Source organism: Chelonia mydas, chromosome 6 (genome assembly GCF_015237465.2).
Source record: "Chelonia mydas isolate rCheMyd1 chromosome 6, rCheMyd1.pri.v2, whole genome shotgun sequence".
Taxonomy (NCBI): Eukaryota; Metazoa; Chordata; order Testudines; family Cheloniidae; genus Chelonia; species Chelonia mydas.
Window position 1 is genome coordinate 111,882,542 of NC_051246.2, and position 20,836 is coordinate 111,903,377.

At 45.4% G+C, this 20,836-nt stretch overlaps 1 long non-coding RNA gene across 2 annotated transcripts in view; it reads left to right on the plus strand.

Moving 5' to 3' along the window:
- Window positions 1-20,836, plus strand: part of LOC119566469 — a 35,175-nt gene that overhangs the window by 11,125 nt on the left and 3,214 nt on the right. For both annotated transcript variants that reach the window (XR_006291496.1, XR_005225613.2), the window contains exon 3: window positions 18,456-18,556. This is a non-coding gene — a long non-coding RNA (uncharacterized LOC119566469). The remainder of the gene's footprint in view (window positions 1-18,455; window positions 18,557-20,836) is intronic.

The window sequence follows — 20,836 nt, forward strand, 5'->3', positions numbered from 1 at the left end:
TCTTCAAATATTTTAAGGGCTGTTATTGTCCATGTCCACCAAAGGTAGGACAAGAAGCAATGGGCTTAATCTGCTGCAAGGGAGATTTAGGTTAGATATTAGGAAAATCTTTCTAACTATAATACTAGTTGAGCTCATAGGTGGCAGGTGAAGCTTCCCCTTGGGGAGGCTAGCCCCCTGCCCTGCCTCTTCCAGCTGAGGCCCTACTCACTGCTCTCAGCCCTCCCCACTATGGCCCTGGCCACAGTGAGAGGAGGGGCCTGAGAGCTCAGCCCTCCCCTTCACAACCCTGGACAAGGCAAGGGGGCTGAAAACTCGGTCCAGGCCACGAAGGGAGCTGAGAGCTCGCCCCCAGCTGGAACCATGGAGGATGGGTGGAGCTGTCTCAGCCCTGGCTGGAGCTCTGAGCTTGGAGCCCCATCCTTGTTGACCCCTTCTGCCTGTGGCCCTCCCCCATCCCTGTTCCACCATAGCCCCCCCCTCCCTCCCCCCGTTCTCCCTCCTCCCCCTGAGGCATGGGGTTTAGGGAGGCTCAGCCTCTATTATGCGCTGCCCATGGTTGAGCTCTGGAATAGGTTTACCTAGGGAGGTTATGGAATCCCCATCACTGGAGGTTTATAAGAACAGGTTAGACAAACATATGTCAGGGATGGTTTAGACTTACTTGGCCCTGCCTCAGTGCAGGGGGCTGAACTAGATGAATTCTTGAGGTCCCTCGCAGCCCTACATTTCTGAGATTCTATAATTTTATGCTCGGTCTTTAAAGTTGACATGGTTTTCAGTTTTTTGGATAATTTCTTTTTGCCAGCTATTTCTGTTCTAAATCAAATGTGAATGAGTGACTGACTAGTTTTAATCTGCTGCTCTGCACACCCGAAGGAATTGTAGACATCTTTTGGAAACATTTGCAGCCAAAATTCTCACCCAATCAAACCACCAAATGTTGCCAGGCTCATGATAAAATCAAAGAAGTTGGCAACACTGAATCTCCTGACCTATGGCATCATATCAGTGATAGAATTCAGTCCTCCTGAGCAATTGGGTGTGGACAAAATAACCTGCACCACCCTGCTTTAAAGTCTTGTCATATTGGGAAATAGATTTCCTACCATTTTAAGAGACGAGGTGAGTGAGGTAATATCTTTTACTTTTAACTTCTGTTAGTGAGAAAGACAAGTTAATATCACTAATATCTCTCTAATACCCTAGAACCAACATGGCTACAACTACACTGCATACAACAATGCACCCTATCTATTTTACAGTTAGATATCAAAATGATACATTTGCCTATTCAGTTTCCTCTTTCTACTCTTCCACCCTTGTGACTTTAATGTTGATCCAGGCTGTGACATTCCCCTGGCATGTTATCTGGGCCGGTGATCTGCTAGGTCACTCCAGTCCTTGACTCTGGGAGCCAGCCTTACCATGCTCTCCTGTGAGAACCCCTACTCGTGGGCTGTTCACGCACAGCCTCTGGCATGTAAGCTGCTCCTCGGATTGTGCAGCCAAATGACATGGCAATATCTCCAGTCCCAGACACAACCCTAGGAACCTCCGTCTTGCAGTGTCCAGTTATGACCGCTGGACACTGCAAGCTTATATGAATTTTTCTATTTAACAAAGAAATTGATACGGACCAGGCTTGTTATCCCAAGGGGAGTCTCTGACATGCTTCAAACCAAATGCACTGCTTCAGTAGAATAAACAAACACATTTATTAACTACAAAGATAGATTTTAAGTGATTATAAGTCAAAGCACAACAAGTCAGATTTGGTCAAATGAAATAAAAGCAAAATGTATTCTAAGCTGATCTTAACACTTTCAGTGCCCTTACAAACGTCAATGCTTCTCACCACAGGCTGGCTGGTTGCCCTTCAGCCAGGCTCTCCCTCTCTCTTCCACCTCCATCTACAGACATCACCACCAAGTGACTGAAGTGCTGATCAAAGGGGAGAACATGGCAAACGTCTCTCCCTTTTATCATGTCCTTTCTTCCCTCTTGGCTTTGCTCCCCTCCCTCCACTTCAGAGTCAGGTGAACTCATCACAGTCCCAAACTGACCAAAGGAAGGGGGTGACTCATTCAAGAGTCCAACAGATCCTTTGTTGTTGCCTAGGCCAATGTCCTTTGTTCCTGTGAGGCTGAGCTGGGTTTGTCCCACACCTGCTCTGATGAGGTGTGAACTACCTCTCTGCTTCTGGAGAGTTTTTGCCTGGGCTTGCTTTAAGCCATGAGGACACATTTTCATCCTCATAACTATATACATGAAATTACAACCTATAACATTACTATAACAATGATTACTATAACATTACCATAACAACAATGCTCAGTACATCATAAGCCTTTCGAAGACACCCAACATGACAAACTTTGCATTAGATATCACACAATCATATTATAAGGATGAACATGGGGATGCTGGGTGTTCCCCCTCTCCCCCAAGGTACAGAATGTCACACAAGTTAAAGATATTTATCGGGGCTCATCTATGCATACAGCCCACTCTATGCCTAAACTACTTTGGGGGAGGGATAGCTCAATGGTTTGAGCATTGGTCTGCTAAACCCAGGGTTGTAAGCTCAATCCTTGAGGGGGCCATTTAGGGATCTGGGGCAAAAATAAGGGACAGTACTTGGTTTGGTCCTGCTTTGAGCAGGGGGTTGGACTAGATGACCTCCTGAGGTCCCTTCCCACCCGGATATTCTATGACACTATAGGATCTTATTGATACAGTCACACAAGCCTGCCATAAATTGATTATTATACAATGCTTGCTGTGTGGGTGTGTGTTGTGCATTACAGTGTATACCTGACCTGCAGTGTCTCTTGTTTTAGGGAATAGCTGCTGAAGTTGGCAGGCCTCTAAGTTTTCCTTCATTTTCCTTTAAATGGGCCCTAGCTTGTTCTAAAACAGTCAGGTGGAATGTTTCACCCTTTTGATCTAAACTATTTTTATAAAAGAAAAATTGACATCAAATACTGATTTTCTTTTTTTTTTAATACTGATTCAGCTTCAAACATTCTTTTGTCATTGCAATGGTGATTTCCTCTTAAATGGCAATATATAAAGAATTGAAGAGGATTTACTTGTGTGTGTGTGTGTGCGCACGCGCACCTCTAAGAAGCTACTCAGGGTCTTTGAAGCGGCATGATGTCCATCCGGTGATGCAGGATTTCTTAAAACACTTAACTGACTAACATAAAATACGGTCTTCTAGTCTCTCTCACACATGCTTGTGTTGTGGTTCAGTGGTATGAATTAAATTCACTGCTGCTCATGGCTTCAGTATCCCACTAGTACGGCTTCTGGAAGAGAATTTTAATGGTGCCTGTTGAAGTGCAGAAAACATTGTGGCATTCTGGATTTATCTCTGCAGGGTGCAGCACACTTCTTAGTTAGGAAACTAATACCTTTCATGATGCTGAAAAGAAATGAATGAGTGAAGTGTGGAAAATGATGGGTGCAGACAGAGATAGACCTACCCAGTCTTCAAACACCTGTTTAACTTGTATCACATCAGACAGACCCCATGTATTGCAGACATGGAAGAGAATTCATCAATTACAGAAGAGTACAGTAATTTGAGCAAGGCACTGGAAATCTTTGGCTTACAGAGGCTGTTACTTGATATTCTGTATTAATCGCTCCCATCCTTCTAACCAGACAAGCAGTATAGATATTCCCCCTCCCCTCAAATCTCGCTGTGTCAGTAGTCCCTGATGGATTGTTCTGCTTCCTGACAAACTGATCTTTCACTCTCTTTTGACTCGGAGGCAGCAGTGGTTCTTCCATATACCAGACTGGCAATGAGAGGATGATGAAAGAGCATAGGTGCTCTCCTGCATAGCCAATATACAGCAACAGGTAAAATTTATAAGGCATCTGACTAAGATATGGAGGTAGGCAGTGCCGTTGGGATAATATTAGATTTGAGCTGGAATAAACAATACTAATGCATATTGATTTGGAGAAGCCTCCACTGGCGATAATGTTACTGGACAATCTATACCCAACTTGGGTTCTAGTAGAGCATTAAGATTTGTGGCTGTTTGATTGTTGTTCCTAAAATACACTGGCAATCCTTCTAGGAGGCAAACGAGTTGCAGAAAACATCCCTTGTTCCCCTGTGGTCCTGGAAAGCCATCAAACTGTTCAACATGCGGGGCTGAGAAATTTCATTTCAGATCTTGGCCAAATTTGGATACCAAGTATCATCTTGGCAAAGACAGTTCTTTCATTCTGTGATTAGACTGAACCCAAACCCACATCATTTCTAGAGCCATGCATCATTCAAGATACAGCTCTGATGTGGTGTGATGCACCATTAGCCTCATCCAAAGGGTGGGGCTTAAGGGTAAGAGTGACTTCCTGGGCACATTATGATTCATAGATTTTTAAGGCTAGCAAGGATCTTCCTCCTGCATAACAAAGGCCACAGAAGGCTGAAAATCAGTGAACACATACTGGTTTCTGGAAGCAGCTTTGTTGGCATAGGATATGAATGCTAGACTGGTATTAAATAGCTATTCTTGGCAGTGTTTTAGAAACAGTTTCACTGGGGGCACAATCCTGCTTGGCACGAAGTACTCCCCACTCATGAGATGCTCCCTTTAGAGGAGGATGGGAAGGCTAGGCAGCCCCCTTTAATCTGCCTTTTTAGAGATCTCAGATTAAATAGACATGGGTTCCCCTTGCCATCACCAGTCCTGTATAAGTTAAAAGCCGCGAACTTGGGCTTTAAAGTATTTATCAGCAAAACTGAACAAAGCCATACTAGATACCTGTGATGCTGACAGACCCGAATGAGGGTGAAAAAAAAATCACTATTTCAGGCCCTGAAGCAGAAGTTTGTTTACCTGTTTCTGTGCATAGCTCCCAGCTGGGCTGGGTCTATGCTAGACCCTTTCTCTCTACATGGACATTACATTCTCTCCACATTTGATGACTGGCCATTTATTACCCCCATCCCGATTCACCGTGAAGGCAGAGTTGCTGCTTGGCTTGTAATGAACATGTTCACACAGACTGAGCATGCTCAGTAACACTGCTGAAGCCGTCTGCCCTCACTCTGCTCCCCCCACTGTCAGCAGGCTCTGGTCCCCAGGCACTGCCTCAGGAGCATGAGCTGCAGCTAGGACAAAGGTGTTCTCTTGAGTACCTGCTGAAAATAAAGTTCTACACAAGGCTGAAAGCCAGGAACCTTTTCTTAGAAAACGGGCACAGTCAACAAGGGTGCTTAAGCTGTAGCCTTTTGTAGAGGCATAGCTATTTTGGTTAGTGGTGGGATTTTTTTACCAAAATAATTATACCGGTACAACCCCTAGTGTGAGCACAGTTGTACTTGTATAAAGGTGCCTTATACATTTTAGATGACTCCCCTTTCCATATGGGAACAAGCTATACCAGCATAATCATATTTACACTGGTGGAACTGCAGCCACACTGTGGGTTTTGTAGCCCTTTAAAGATCTACTGCTTTAACTGTATCAGTATAATTAATGTGATTCTATGAGGTAGTTTATAGTCTTCTTTGTTCAGCATGGGTTAAAAAATTAAAATCAAATATAAAGGGGGAAATAAGCAAACCTTGTCCGTACTCTTGCGCTAGCAACATACAATGAGGCCTTATCTTACCAAGGCTGCCTACTGAGCATGACTCTGACTACACAGTGTTGCCAGCTCTTGTAATTTTATTGCAGGTGTTGTGATATTTGGTATTTTTCCTTAAAGCCCCAGCTCCTGGAATCATGGAATTGTGTGAGAATCTCAGCTTTCATTTGAAAAAATTAAGCAAGTGTAAAGAGCTGGCTCATCACCAGCCCATGAAGTCCCCACTGCCACACCCAGAGTCTCTTTCCAGGCCCAATTTTATTTCCCAAACATAGGCAAAGCACAAAAATTGTGCCTCAGCCCTCCCTGGGCTACAGCTTCAGTACACTTTCCCCTTTGCATCTCTCTGTCCCTCCCACTTCAGGGCTTCCTGCAGGATTCTTTCTTGCTTTTTCACTGAGCACTGAGGTGGCCACTCGCGTGTTCCCAGAATATCAGACATTCTGGTACTTCGGGGCACACCCCCGCCAGCATGACCCGCCCCTGCCAGCATGATGCTCTGTGTGAGGTCAGGCCGCATGGGGGGCACCATCTTTAAAAGCGCTCCACCCCCACTGGCATGACCTCCTACGCCGTATGGGGTGTGTGTGTGTGTGCCATTTTTAAGAATTGGAGGGGGCAGTGCATGTGTTCCCTGTCCAATACCGGACAAACTATGTCCAGTACCAGAAGGGGGACAAGCATCTCAAAAGAGGACGGTCAATTGGACAAGTCAGTGTCCTCCCTATTGAGCATGGCCTCCCAGGGCTTTCTCCCTGGAGACTCTCTTCCCCCAACAAGTTTCCCACTGCCTCCCCTCCCAAGGGACTCTGGCAGCCTCTCCCAGGGAACATCCTGCTGCTCCTGCACCCCTTCCTTACTGGCAGCCTGGCTCTTTATAGCCCCAGGTGCTGACCCACCCCGTTCATTGGCCAACCTGGGATCACCTGTTCTAGCACAGCAAAGCTGGGCCTGCTTCATTTTGCCAGCCACCCTTTGACAGCAAGTTTCTAGTGCTCCTGGTTATGGAGAAAAGATGGACTATGGGGCTCTAAAAACTCAGAGTCAGAAGGCAAATACCCAACCCCAAAAACTATTTTAAATCTCCTAATTGCTAAGCCAATCTCATGGTTTTGCGGGGCCTGACTCATGGTTGTTAAATTCTTGTGATTGGCAATACTGCCACTGTGAGTAATTTCCATAAAGTCAGTGTAATAAGCCTGTGTTGATTCCCCGATCCAGGGCTGATCAGTCCCAGCTGTGGCCTAGTGCAGGGAAATCATCCTAGGTGCTATTCTAACCTATACCAAGAGGTCCCCAAAAAGTCCACCCACCAACTGGGAAGCTAGATAGAATGTAGCACTTCCAGTATGGCCAAGTGTTCAAAAATCTGAGTCAGGCCCCCCAAAAATCATGGTATTGGCTCAGTAATCATGAGAGATTTAAAAAAAAAAAAAAAAAAAAAAGCACAATACAGTTTGGGTTCTTTTTATTTTCTTTTTCTTTCTTTCTTTTCTTTTCTTTTTTTTAACCTATAGCGTGCCCTCGGGTCCTGTTTTCAAGCTTTTCTCCATAACCATGAGAGCTTTTGAAAAATGAAAGCTGCAATGTTTTCCTAAGCACCAGCTCATGGAGTCATGTGCATTAAGAAAAACATCTAATATCATGAGACTTGCAATAAAACAGCAAGCACTGGCAACAGTGCGGTGGTTTTCTAGACTCACTCCTCCCTGTCTAATGGGCTTTCCCCTCGGGCTGGGGGGTGAGGCACTCTGGCTCTGGGCCAACTGAGATTTCTCTAACACTGCAGGAATTCTCAGCCATGCAGATCTAGCTGCTTCCTTGACACTTTGTGCTACCAAAAAGATACAAAAGGGCTGCCACACGCCAGATAATCTGTTCTGTTTTTCTAAAGTTCTTACTGTAAACAGGGAGAAATTATTTTAATTTTTTGTTCATAATTTTTTTCATAATCTGATCTGAAGAAAAGGTTTTGCTTTTGTTGGTCATGAGGGTGGCACAGCACAAAGAGATTAAAAAGAGAGGATGTTTATTCAGCAAGCAGTAACATGCAGGTTAAAACGTTGAATGGAGGAGCTCTCTCCTGTAGCTTTCATTTTAATTTCTGTTTTTAAATGATTGATCTTGGCTTTTCTGAAGGTACTTGGAGGCAAGCCATGCTGCATGTGTGTCTTGTTGTTAATGTGCCGCTATGGCTCGTTATCCACATCCAAATCCCTCCTCCAAACTCTCCTTTGCTGTGATGCCTACAAAAAACTTGACAACAACCGCTGGTGTGCAGAGACCACCATGCTGACCAATTTCTCCTTGTACTCCCCGTCTATCTGGCTATCCATCTGTTGTCTTTTGGTACGCTCCTAGGGACCATCTTTTTATTGTTTCTTTGAACAGGGCCTAGCATAATGTGGTCTTGGACCATGGCTAGGGCTCCTAGGCACTACAGGAATACACATATATCAGTAACATAAATAAGTAAATACATAATTTTAATAATAAAATGACACATTCAGTGCTATTCTAATTTGAAAGTGGCCAGGGCTTGAAATTCCTAATATGCTTCCGGACAGGTCATTCTTGAGTAGGGCACCGGTTTTTGAGAAGCACCTGGCCACTGGTGTACCTAGTGCCATTTAACAGGACATGGCACTTTCTACCTATACTTCTTGCACCTGTCCCCAAAAGTGGATAGTATCTTTGTGTTCCATTTACAGGTAGGAAAACCGGCACAGGGACTACAGGTGTTTTGCCTGAGGTCACTCAGGCAATCAGTGGCAGAGCCTGGGATAGAACTTGTGTGCCATTACGGGCATTTTTTTGTTTGTTTTTTTTTTTGTCTTCAAACACAAGGCCAAATTCTATCAGGCATTGCACATATTCATCCACCAATAAATTCATGCCTGAAGGCAGGACCATGGGGACGAAGGGGCCTTTACTCTAGCTTCTCCACTTCCACCTCCTCAAAGCTGCAGGGAGGTTGTTTTATGGGCCTTCTCCAGCAGGTGTTGTAGAGGGGGCCAGGGCTCTTTGCATAAATACCTAATCAATGATTCCTGGCTTGGTTTGGAGAGGAGGGAGGTTGTGTGTAGGACTGTGCACTGGAAGAGTCTGCCTCCTGATGTTTGAGGTACTGGAATGGGGTTGGGAATACTGATAAACATTTCAAGGGTAGTTTGTTTTCAGCTAGGATTATCAGATGGTATTATGAAGGGATTAGCAATTGGATGTTTGACACAATGGCCTGAATTCAGCACTGATCTGCCCTCCATACAATCCCAGAGACTTCCATAGGATTGCAGGGGGTGTGAGTCAGCACTGAATTTGGTTCAATACACGTCTCCAGGGGTTACACTGTACTGTATGGTGTGTGGAGCTTGCTAAGTTAGTATGAAAGTGATCAGAAATGCATATAAAAGTCACTGTATGCAAACAAGTGTCAGTTTCCCATTGGTCATTACATGCTTGTTCTAATGTTCCTTTAAAGAAACACCAACAGGAGCCTGTTTGGAGTGTCTGATAGCTAGAGGGGACCCTGCATTTGGCTCTGCTTGTTTGTTTTTCAGCAGCCTTTACTCATACTTGTCTTGCTGTGGTATGCAAAACTCAATAAACACAAACAGCATGCAAAAAGGAAAGGCCTGACCTTGCTGCCCTTCCTTGCCTGCGTAGTCCCATGGATCCTACAGGGGAAAGGGCTGCGAGTTCAGACTCAAAATAAGGCCCCTGGCCCAAACCTTGCAGAAGACGGGTATGATTTGAGGAAAGCCGAGCACTCTAGAAAACATGCACAGAAATCACAAAGTTGAAGGACTAAGTCCTGCAGACCCTGGTGTACAGCCAGGTCAAAGCCCACCACCACTGCAGAATAGAGAGGGAAGAGGTTCAGACAAAGCCTGCTGCTTTCCCCAAAGAGTTTTGTACTTGTACTCTGTGCTGCATGCACCCCTCTCACCATGCCCCAATATACCCATATCTCCCTTCTCCTGCGGTGGTGCATGAGCATGCAGAGTGCCCATGGGCGGCAGGTGAAGCTTCTCCTAGGGGACGCTAGCTCTCTGTCCTGCCTCTTCCACCTGCGGCCCTGCCCACACTCCACCCCAGGCCCCGCCTCCTGCTCCCTCCCCCCCGCCACTGCTGCTCGCTGCATCCCTCCTTTCCTTCCCCCTCGAGGCCACCACATCCTTCCTCTGCTCCACCCTCCGCCCGTGTGAGGTCCTCACCACTTGTGATCTCCATGTTCCTGCCCCCCAAGGCCCCTGCCGCTCATGCTGTCCGTGTCTCTCCTCACCTCCACCCCTCTCCTCTGTAGGGGTGGGGGATAAGGAGTGATGCAGTGAGCACTGGGCGGGGAGGTTTCGAGGGGGTGGAGGAGTGAAGGGACGTGGTGGGGGAGGGGTGGAGGACAGGAGGGAGGCTGTGGGTTGGGGGGTATCATGGGGTAGGGGATGTGAAGAGGGATGCGGTGGGGGTCTCGCAGGGATGGGGGTGGAGGAGAGGAAGGACATGGTGAGTGATGGGGATCTCTGGAGAGAGGGGGTAGAGTGGGGGAGAGGAGCAAGGAGGGACTCACCAGATAGTGGCGGGAGGTGGAGACCTCAGGGAAGAGGCAGAGCGCAGGCGGGGCCCCCACAGTCCAGGAATCTGGCGGTGGGGTGGCAGCGGCTGTGCCAGGGGAGGCTTAGCTCATTTTAGACTTAAAGTATATGATTTCACTATGCGTTTAGGGAACCCCCCTACCCCCACCCCCAAAACAAAACAACAATAACAAATAAACCTAAGAACTTCATAGAATCATAGAATATCAGGGTTGGAAGGGACCTCAGGAGGTCATCTAGTCCAACCCCCTGCTCAAAGCAGGACCAATCCCCAACTAAATCATCCCAGCCAGGGCTTTGTCAAGCCTGACCTTAAAAACTTCTAAGGAAGGAGATTCCACCACCTCCCTAGGTAACGCATTCCAGTGCTTCACCACCCTCCTAGTGAAAAAGTTTTTCCTAATATCCAACCTAAATCTCCCCCACTGCAACTTGAGACCATTACTCCTTGTTCTGTCATCTGCTACCACTGAGAACAGTCTAGATCCATCCTATTTGGAACCCCCTTTCTGGTAGTTGAAAGCAGCTATCAAATCCCCCCTCATTCTTCTCCTCCGCAGACTAAACAATCCCAGTCCCTCAGCCTCTCCTCATAAGTCATGTGTTCCAGTCTCCTAATCATTTTTGTTGCCCTCCGCTGGACGTTTTCCAATTTTTCCACATCCTTCTTGTAGTGTAGGGCCCAAAACTGGACACAGTACTCCAGATGAGGCCTCACCAGTGTCGAATAGAGATGAACGATCACGTCCCTCGATCTGCTGGCAATGCCCCTACTTATACATCCCAAAATGCCATTGGTCTTCTTGGCAACAAGGGCACACTGTTGACTCATATTCAGCTTCTTGTCCACTGTAATCCCCAGGTCCTTTTCGGCAGAACTGCTGCCTAGCCATTCGGTCCCTAGTCTGTGTGGTGCATGGGATTCTTCCATCCTAAGTGAAGGACTCTGCACTTGTCCTTGTTGAACCTCATCAGATTTCTTTTGCCCCAATTCTCTAATTTGTCTAGGTCCCTCTGTATCCTATCCCTACCCTTCAGCGTATCTACCTCTCCTCCCAGTTTAGTGTCATCTGCAAACTTGCTGAGGGTTCAATCCACGCCATCCTCCTGATCATTAATGAAGATATTGAACAAAACCGGCTCCAGGACCGACGCTTGGGGCACTCCACTTGATACCGGCTGCCAACTAGACATGGAGCCATTGATCACTACCCGTTGAGCCCGACAATCTAGCCAACTTTCTATCCACCTTATAGTCCATTCATCCAGCCCATACTTCTTTAACTTGCTGACAAGAATACTGTGGGAGACGGTGTCAAAAGCTTTGCTAAAGTCAAGGAACAACACGTCCACCGCTTTCCCCTCATCCACAGAGCCAGTTATCTCGTCATAGAAGGCAATTAGATTAGTCAGGCATGACTTGCCCTTGGTGAACCCATGCTGACTGTTCCTGATCACTTTCCTCTCTTCAAAGTGCTTCAGAATTGATTCCTTGAGGACCTGCTCCATGATTTTTCCAGGGACTGAGGTGAGGCTGACTGGCCTGTAGTTCCCAGGATCCTCCTTCTTCCCTTTTTAAAGATGGGCACTGCATTAGTCTTTTTTCCAGTCGTCTGGGACCAAAGATAATGGCCAATGGCTCTGCAATCACATCCGCCAATTCCTTTAGCACTCTTGTATGCAGCGCATCCGGCCCCATGGACTTGTGCTCATCCAGCTTTTCTAAATAGTCCCGAACCACTTCTTTCTCCACAGAGGGCTGGTCACCTCCTCCCCATGCTGTGCTGCCCAGTGCAGTAGTCTGGGAGCTGACCTTGTTCGTGAAGACAGAGGCAAAAAAAGCATTGAGTACATTAACTTTTTCCACATCCTCTGTCACTAGGTTGCCTCCCTCATTCAGTAAGGGGCCCACACTTTCCTTGACTTTCTTCTTGTTGCTGACATACCTGAAGAAACCCTTCTTGTTACTCTTAACATCCCTTGCTAGCTGCAACTCCAGGTGTGATTTGGCCTTCCTGATTTCACTCCTGCATGTCCGAGCAATATTTTTATACTTCTTCCCTGGTCATTTGTCCCATCTTCCACTTCTTGTAAGCTTCTTTTTTGTGTTTAAGATCAGCAAGGATTTCACTGTTAAGCCAAGCTGGTCACTTGCCATATTTACTATTCTTTCTACACATCGGGATGGTTTGTCCCTGTAACCTCAGTAAGGATTCTTTAAAATACAGCCAGCTTCCCCCTCATGTTATTCTCCCAGGGGATCCTGCCCATCAGTTCCCTGAAGGAGTCAAAGTCTGCTTTTCTGAAGTCCAGGGTCCGTATTCTGCTGCTCTCCTTTCTTCCTTGTGTCAGGATCCTGAACTCGACCATCTCATGGTCACTGCCTCCTAGGTTCCCATCCACTTTTGCTTCCCCTACTAATTCTTCCCTGTTTGTGAGCAGCAGGTCAAGAAGAGCTCTGCCTCTAGTTGGTTCCTCCAGCACTTGCACCAGGAAATTATCCCCTACACTTTCCAAAAACTTCCTGGATTGTCTGTGCACCGCTGTATTGCTCTCCCAGCAGATATCAGGGTGATAGAAGTCTCCCATGAGAACCAGGGCCTGCAATCTAGTAACTTCCGTTAGTTGCCGGAAGAAAGCCTCGTCCACCTCATCCCCCTGATCTGGTGGTCTATAGCAGACTCCCACCATGACTTCACCCTTGTTGCTCACGCTTCTAAACTTAATCCAGAGACACTCAGGTTTTTCTGCAGTTTCATACCGGAGCTCTGAGCAGTCATACTGCTTTCTTGCATACAATGCAACTCCCCCACCTTTTCTGCCCTGCCTGTCTGTCCTGAACAGTTTATATCCATCCATGACAGTACTCCAGTCATGTGAGTTATCCCACCAAGTCTCTGTTATTCCAATCACATCATAATTCCTTGACTGTGCCAGGACTTCCAGTTCTCCCTGCTTGTTTCCCAGGCTTCTTGCATTTTTGTATAGGCATTTCAGATAACTTGCTGTTTGTCCTGCTTTCTTAGTATGAGGCAGTTGACTTGATCCCCTCTAAAAAGAAAGGCAGTTGCGTGAATGTTCATTGCATTTTACAGAATGCATGTGTCCAAATTTTAGTTTATAAATTACTTTTAAATGTATGCTGTAGACTCCTATAAAGGGGTTTATAATAAAAATGCGGACATTATTTAATTATGCAGCACAAATGATGCCATTATAATAACTGTGTTTTAGATGGAAAAATCATTATCAAGGATTCCTGGATATAAGAACCAGGACTAATACAGGCAATGTATGTACAGTGCATTTGTTCAGGCTGGTACCTTTAGGTTATTCATCCTTGCCATGTCTCTGTGGTGCTCACATAGTTTATTGCAAATTTTCATTTATTAAGAGATTATCTGACTGCAGTTTGTTTTATTATATCGCAGATGATAATTGAACTCTAAATTAGCTGTAAGACCTCTGTTAGAAATGGGCCGAATAGGACTTCTTCATAGGAAGCCAAATACTAAACAATGGTTTGTAGTCAATCATGAGTGAAATTCACTCATGTATGGAGTGTGTGTAAGGTCCTCCAACACTGTTAGCCATCTGTGTGTGGATGGTGGTGTGGTCTGGGGTTATTAGGATGTATACCAGTACTGGGGAACTCTAAAAAGCAGGTCTTTGTGCCAGCCTTAAATAGGTCAGCCCATTGGGCCTTGGCTAGAAAATGGACAGATGCTGCTGAATCTACACATATGTAGACAGTGTGACCCAAAAACCAGGCAGAGGAACAATGCCCACTGTGCCAGCCCAGATGCTGGACTGGTGGCTGTAAAGTTGCTGTAACAGAGCGTGCCCATGAGTCAGGCGTAAATTAGAGCTGATCAGAAAATAGATTATTTGTTGTGGTGAATTTTGACTTGAAATTTTTGAATTATTGAAAACCAGTGCTTATTTTGAACTGAAATATTTTGTTTTTTGGCAAAAACAAAATCATTTTTTGAGTATTTGGTTTTTCAACTACATATTAATATTTTTCAGGGAAAACAGACACTTTCTGTGAAAATGTTTGTTTAATCAAAGCCCAGACTTTCCATGAAAACAGTTTTGATGGAAAATATTTGAACAGCTCTAGCTCAAATCCATTGTGCTGTCTCTGCCATAGAGTTCCCCCTCACCGATATTGTGTAGTTTCGCTCTGTGGGGGCGGGGGAGGAGGGGGAAGGGGTGATTACAGCCCAAATCAATATGAAGATTGAAGAAGACAAAGCAGTTGTGGAAAAAAATATTTCAGCAAAGTATTGAAGATATCACTCTGTTGAAAATTCATAGGATGTCTATTGCAATTATTTCATTGCTATCAATGGAGAAGTATATAATAAGACTAAAAATAGATGAAAAATCAGAACCATATTGTTTTGATCCCAAATTCATGTTTAAAGGAAGTAATCATTGGCAAAATCCTCTTCCCAACAGTGCTGTGATATTAGCTTTGGTTAACACAAAAAATGTTTGTGTTAACCATCAAATACATGAAGAAGTAATGTATCAATTAACGTCCCAAGCTGGGCAAATAATTCACAATGAATAATTTACTTGACAAAAATCCTAACTTGTTCTATCACAAATTGTCTGCAAGCAAATCCTAATAATCTTGAGTGTATTTATTCATAACTATTCCCTAAATTTCTGCAATTAATACTTGGCAATTTGTGTGTTATCAAGCAGTTAGCTGTGAGTATTTAACATTTGAGCTGTTTTGATTGGTCAGACAAGTCACATGGTATGAGTCGGTACCATGATGGGATGAACTTAGCTGCTAAAATCAGGACTCTGGTGCTGTGATTGATTGTGCCTATTAAATCAAAAATTGCTTTCTGGAAATATTGTACAGCATTCGTTTTAAAATTCTGTGTTTCTGAGAACATTCCTGCCAGTAAGCTTATTAGCTGGAACTTTCACATAAGGCAAGTACAAATGGAGCTTGAACACAGTCCACAAGAATTCATTTTAAAATTCAAACACGTACTTGTGGACAACGTTTTGCAGTATTTCTCCAGCTAACATCAAGAGGCCATGTGACCAGAGCTGGTTGAAAAAATTCAGATGAAAAGTTTTTTCATCATGATTAGCCCATTTCTTTAAATAAAAACGTTTAATAGAAATGGTTCAATTTCAACTAATTTCTGATGAAACCAGGCAGGGTTTTGAAACCTGCTTGGTTTCCTTCCAGCTCACTAACTGACTCCTCTGTAGCCTGGACTTCCAGGGTCCATGTCAGCCCTGCAATGCAAACTTCCCTGGAGCTGGGGATCCCAGACCTTCCAGGGTCTGTGGCTCTGGGGCAGCCTGCCATGCTGACTGCCTTGGAGCTAGAACTCCAGAGCTTCCTGACTCCCAGGCCAGCTGGGTAGCCCAACTCCCAGCAGGAGGCTGAAGGAGAACCAGAAGCCTGGATGTCCCAGCTGCGTTGGGAGCCTCAGAACTTGGGAACCAGCACTTTGGGGTGCTTTTTTGGAATGCCACTGGACCTAGAACAATGGTACTCTTTGTCTACACTGTGAATATGAAGCAAATTATAATCTGAGCCCTACTCTATATTTTTTCCAAGGGAAAAAAGCATATCCTTTCTGTGAAATCAGTTGGGCCCCATTCCTGTGATCAGCTCTTCATGAACTTAAGGGTCTGCGTATGCAATCCAATTGCATGTGGATCTCCCTTCCACACTTGAGAGAAATGATGGTGCTATATTTCACTACAAACACTGACACAACATTTACATCTGCACAGAACATAAGCTGAGGAAGGATTTCTTGCTGGTTAATCTTTGAAAGCTACCATAGGTGAGATTTACCATAAGTAAGAATGGTGAGTTAGTTTGAGAATAAAACAAGGTTGAAGCCAATCCTTTGCATGTATTAACCATTTTAGGATTTAAATAAATTTTCTTCTGGTTTGGGGGCCTCTAAGGGAACCCCTCCCTCAGTGCATTGACAACTAAACCACACTTCCTCCAACAGAGTAGGGCCTTGGGAGTCCGTTCTGTTCTTGACTCTGTCACTCACTTGTGGTGTAGCTGATTGAGTCACATACCTCTGTACATATTTTACAGATAATATGTATGTGAAGCAGACACATGTACCTATTTCATATAGTGTCGGCTTTCGTTATTGCTTGTAAGATCTCTGGATGACAGGTTTTCTACAAGGGTCTGCCTGCCTTACACACTTATCAAGTTCAAAAAAATTGTGATGCAAGGAGTTAGCTGACACAATGCTGACTGACTGGTCAGTGTGGATGCTGATCACGATTTGGCCTGCCTACATCGGTGATGGTGTCAGGTGACTTCACTCTTCACAACCATATTTGACCAAGCTCACATTTTCTAATGTAGCAAAGCCATAAGAGCAATGTATTGTTATAATCAGTAAAGATGTTTAACTCCTGAAAAGAGGGCTTTACAATGGGAATGCCTGACACAACTTTGTGTATAGTGGTGCTATAATATATACTTTTGTGGCATATGTTTAAGTAAATTCAAAGTACTGTAAGTGGCACCTGAACTAATGTAAATACATGTAAAATGGTTATCATCGTTTTCACTCTGGTGAAAGTCTTGAAAAGAACGTGGAGGAGAGACGCTGGGCAGAGTAAATGTTATTAGCAGAGTCAATGTGGCAGAATAATAACACTTTCTGAGAGAGTATCGGGGACAATGTAAACACAGTGGAGAGGAAACAGCATCTTAAAGCTTTAATTGTGTGTTTTGGGCAAAAGTAAAGTCAACTGGGCCATTTCCAGTATAAAATCCCTGTATCCAGTACTAAATAGCATTAGAGTCTAAATAAGGATTTGAATACAAATGCCTTCAACTCCAGCAAGATACCGAGACTAAAGGATCTGTTCCATGAAACACAATATCTGCAGCCTATGTGAAGGGGAATCCCAGATCTGCTCTTTTTGAAGCTTACATCTTGATTCAGGGTGCAAAAATTGCACAAGTCCCTACAGAACTCTGATTCTGGGCCTTGGCGAAGATTCACTGCTCATCCCCACTTGACTATGACTGAGCGGGAGGTGTCGCCATTTGCCACACCTATGTATGGAAAGCTGCCCACAGTGATGTCAATGATGCAAGAGTGATTCAGCTGAGACTGCTGAGGGAAAACACTGAAATGAGGACATGAGGGATGGCTCAGAAGCTGGCTGACACAAGGTGTTCTTAAAGGAAAATGCACAGAGTTTGGGCTTATGTCTTCTCTCACTCTGCCAAAAGGCACTGAATGTTGTGGATTATGTGGGCTTTATCCAGTAGGGAAACTCTTTCTCTGCCCAAGAGACAATGACCTATCTTACATGTATTTTTTCTAGTGGTCTGTGCTTCATTCAGTCAAAACTGCTTCTTTAGCAGAACAAACACACACAGGGCTACCACTTTTATGAATCTAGACATCACACACCATATCGTTTTGCCTCACCACTTTTACACATGTATCTGAGTTCATTTGCTTTGCATGCACAAATGTGCACCATTTGTAGTTTAAATGAGTCAGCAGGAGGCCTAGCTCACACATTTGGAGATGTCTAGACTAGCAAAAATGTGTTTTTTAAAAGATGATAGCTAGCTTAGTTTAACCAACGTACTTTAAACACCTGGTGTAGGCAGGACAACCTGTATTTTGACCTGTGTCGGCTGATTGAGATAAAACCTAGGCCTTCAGCTGGCTAATACTCATGAAAATACAATGTGTTCTGCCTATGCTAGGCATTTAAAATGTGTTGGTTAATACATATTTTAACTTTTCTCTTATTTGAGACTTACTCTAGTGTAACCCATTGGTCAGTGTGTGGTACAGATCCACCTCTGTGCCTGATCTGCAGACCATATGAGTAGAGTCGGACCTTGCAGGTATTATAGGGTCCCTGGCTCTGGGTCAGCTTCCCAGACAGACTGCCTTGGAGTTAGGGTCCCCACGGCTCCCCAGCTCCTTAGCAGCTCGCCAGGTGGGTTGTCGTGGTTCCAGGGCTCCCTAGGACCCAGAGGACTTGGGGGCACCAGCTCCCCAGTGAGATGGTGACCAGTTCTCCATCTGGCTGGCTACCAGGGGAGCCAGATGGCTGGTTCCCCATCTGCCTGGCTGCTTGGGCTGCCCTCCTGGAGTGGAGGTGGGTACTCAGCTCCTTGGCTGCTGGCCAGGAAGCCAAGCAGCTGTTCTGTGAAAAATTCTGAGATTACTCTTTTTCATTCCACTACAGAACTAACTTTTTCCCCAAAATCTTGGAAATTTTTGCAAAACGAAAAATCTCATTCCAGCTCAGCTCTACGTATAAATCTGTTATAGCTCCAACAACCTAAGGTGAGTTGTCTCTTTATCTCAAACTGTAACAGCTCCTGCTTTTAGCTCTGGACTTCCCCAGTTTAATCCCCAGTGTGTCAACCAAGATGGCAGCTGTTACACTGTCACTCACAAGATAGGTGCATTGTCACTCTTGTGTAATCCAGGTTGAGTAGGTAAATGTTCTTTGGCCACAGTTCCTCTTCATTCTTCAGCTTGTTGTGTAACTGGTGGTTTGTGTCTAGGAGATAAGATAGTATATACGGTGTCCTGCTGGGAGGTATATCACGTTGCAGGGAATCATGGCTAAAAACAGCCATTGTGCAGGTTATAACTCTAAGTCTGTCTGTAAGAACACACAACTTGTTTTTGGGCAAGAAGGGTCCAACTCCTGTTTTTTCAGTTATATTATTTTTGGGGGGAACAGGGAAAACCAACAACGTCAATTTTCGATCTTTCCGTTGGGGGCTGTCAGGACAAATCACCATCTCCCATAAAGTCTGCAGGAAAGCTGCACATAACTTAATAATGACCTTTGGTATTAGCTTTGCATGCAGCCTCTCCCAACTGATGAGCCTCGGAGAAGAGTGGAGGCCCAGGGGCTGCCAAAGGCAAGGTGAGGGGCTGGCAGTTCGGGTCTGGTGCTGTCAGGGTATGCTGAGGGGTAGTGCAGAGGCATTGGGCTCCAGTGGCTGCCCTAACAGCCATGCATTTTGCAGGATGATCCTCCTATAAATTTTTCACTCAGTGTAAACAATCCAGTGGGAATTCTGTCAGGGGAATCTCTATCTAGCTATTTCTATGGCCACCATTGACATACTATCTAACACCTCCAAAACATTAATGCATATAGCCTCATGACATCCCTGAGGACCGGGGAAGTAGTATCCCCATTTCACAGAAGGGGAATTGAGCACAGAAAGATTAAATGACCTGACCAAGGTCACACAGGAAGTCTGTGGTACAGCTGAGAGTTGACCTTGGACTTGCTGAGTGCTATTCTAGTGCCTTAACACCAGATCATCCTCCCTCTTCTCACTGGGTTTGCAGACTCCTATATGGTTTCACCATGGGAAGGGATGAGACGGACTTTAATCAAATCTGTGCTGGGATCTTGTACGCTACTGCTGCCTGCTTCCTATTTATTTGCACATGCTTTGACCCTCAATGAATCTGAAGTTGCTCTCAGACACCAGTGCCATGCTCCAGGATTTTGATTACCCCATCTATCAGTGTCACACTTAAAGGAACAGGAGGTAGACAGACAACTGTTGTATCAGGGCTGCAGACAGAGCTGGGACCCTGAGTTTGTCATTAGAGGGAACAAGGCTCCAGGGGGATGAGAAGTTAGCTGGATACAGATTCTTGGAATACAATTTTCAAAAGCACCTAAATGACTTAGGCCTTGTCTATACAGGAAAGTTTTACCAGGTATACTGTGTGCCCCAGGCATTAGCTGCCCTCTTCACACCCTGCCTGAAGAAGGTGTCCTGTTGAGGTAGAAGAGTGAGTTTAGACCTCCAAGAACTGCCAAGGGAGCCCACCCAGGATCAGCTGCCAGCAGACCCAACAAGACTTGCTCCTCCAGTTGCTAGAAGGCCAGCAGCAGGAAAGATTAAAAAGGACTGGCTGCTTCTTCTAGGGACAGGTCTAGGTGAAGCTAAAATTGAGGAGGAAGGATCTCCCCTGTTGGAACCCAAGAGGTTCAGGAGGGCCGGACCTCTTTGACTGAGTCAGCACAAGACTGGTTTTATTTTACTTTGTAGAATTTAAGGTCCAATTGGTCATTCTGAGTTGGACATCAATTGACTTGAAGGGAGCTCACCTCATGAAATGGTCCATTGGTTCAGGTGAACCTGTGACATGCTGATATAGATGTTCTGGTATAACCCCTGTGTGGGCACTCTTATTCTGGTATGAAAGTATTGGTGGCAGGGGCACCATTTAGGGAGGGCGGGGGAGTTTCATACTGGAGGTCTGCTTGCAGCACATGCCCCAGCCGCCCTGGCCCAATCAGGAGCAACGGAGGCTTTAACCTGCAGGAGGAGGGGGCTGGCTCCTCTAATGAGGAGCTGAAGGGGCATGTCCTAGCCGCAATCCCTCCAGTTGGGCACTAGGGGCATGGGGGCTCTCTTCCAGTGGGAAGCGAGGATGGTGATTCAAACTGAGTCTGACAGCTCTGAAGAAGGGGGCTTGCACAGCCTAGCCTGCTGGGGTCTAACTGCAGCATGGCCGATGCTGGCCCGGGGGAAAAGAGAAGGGGATCAACTCCTGGGAGGGGCAGTGAGTAGGGCCTCTGGG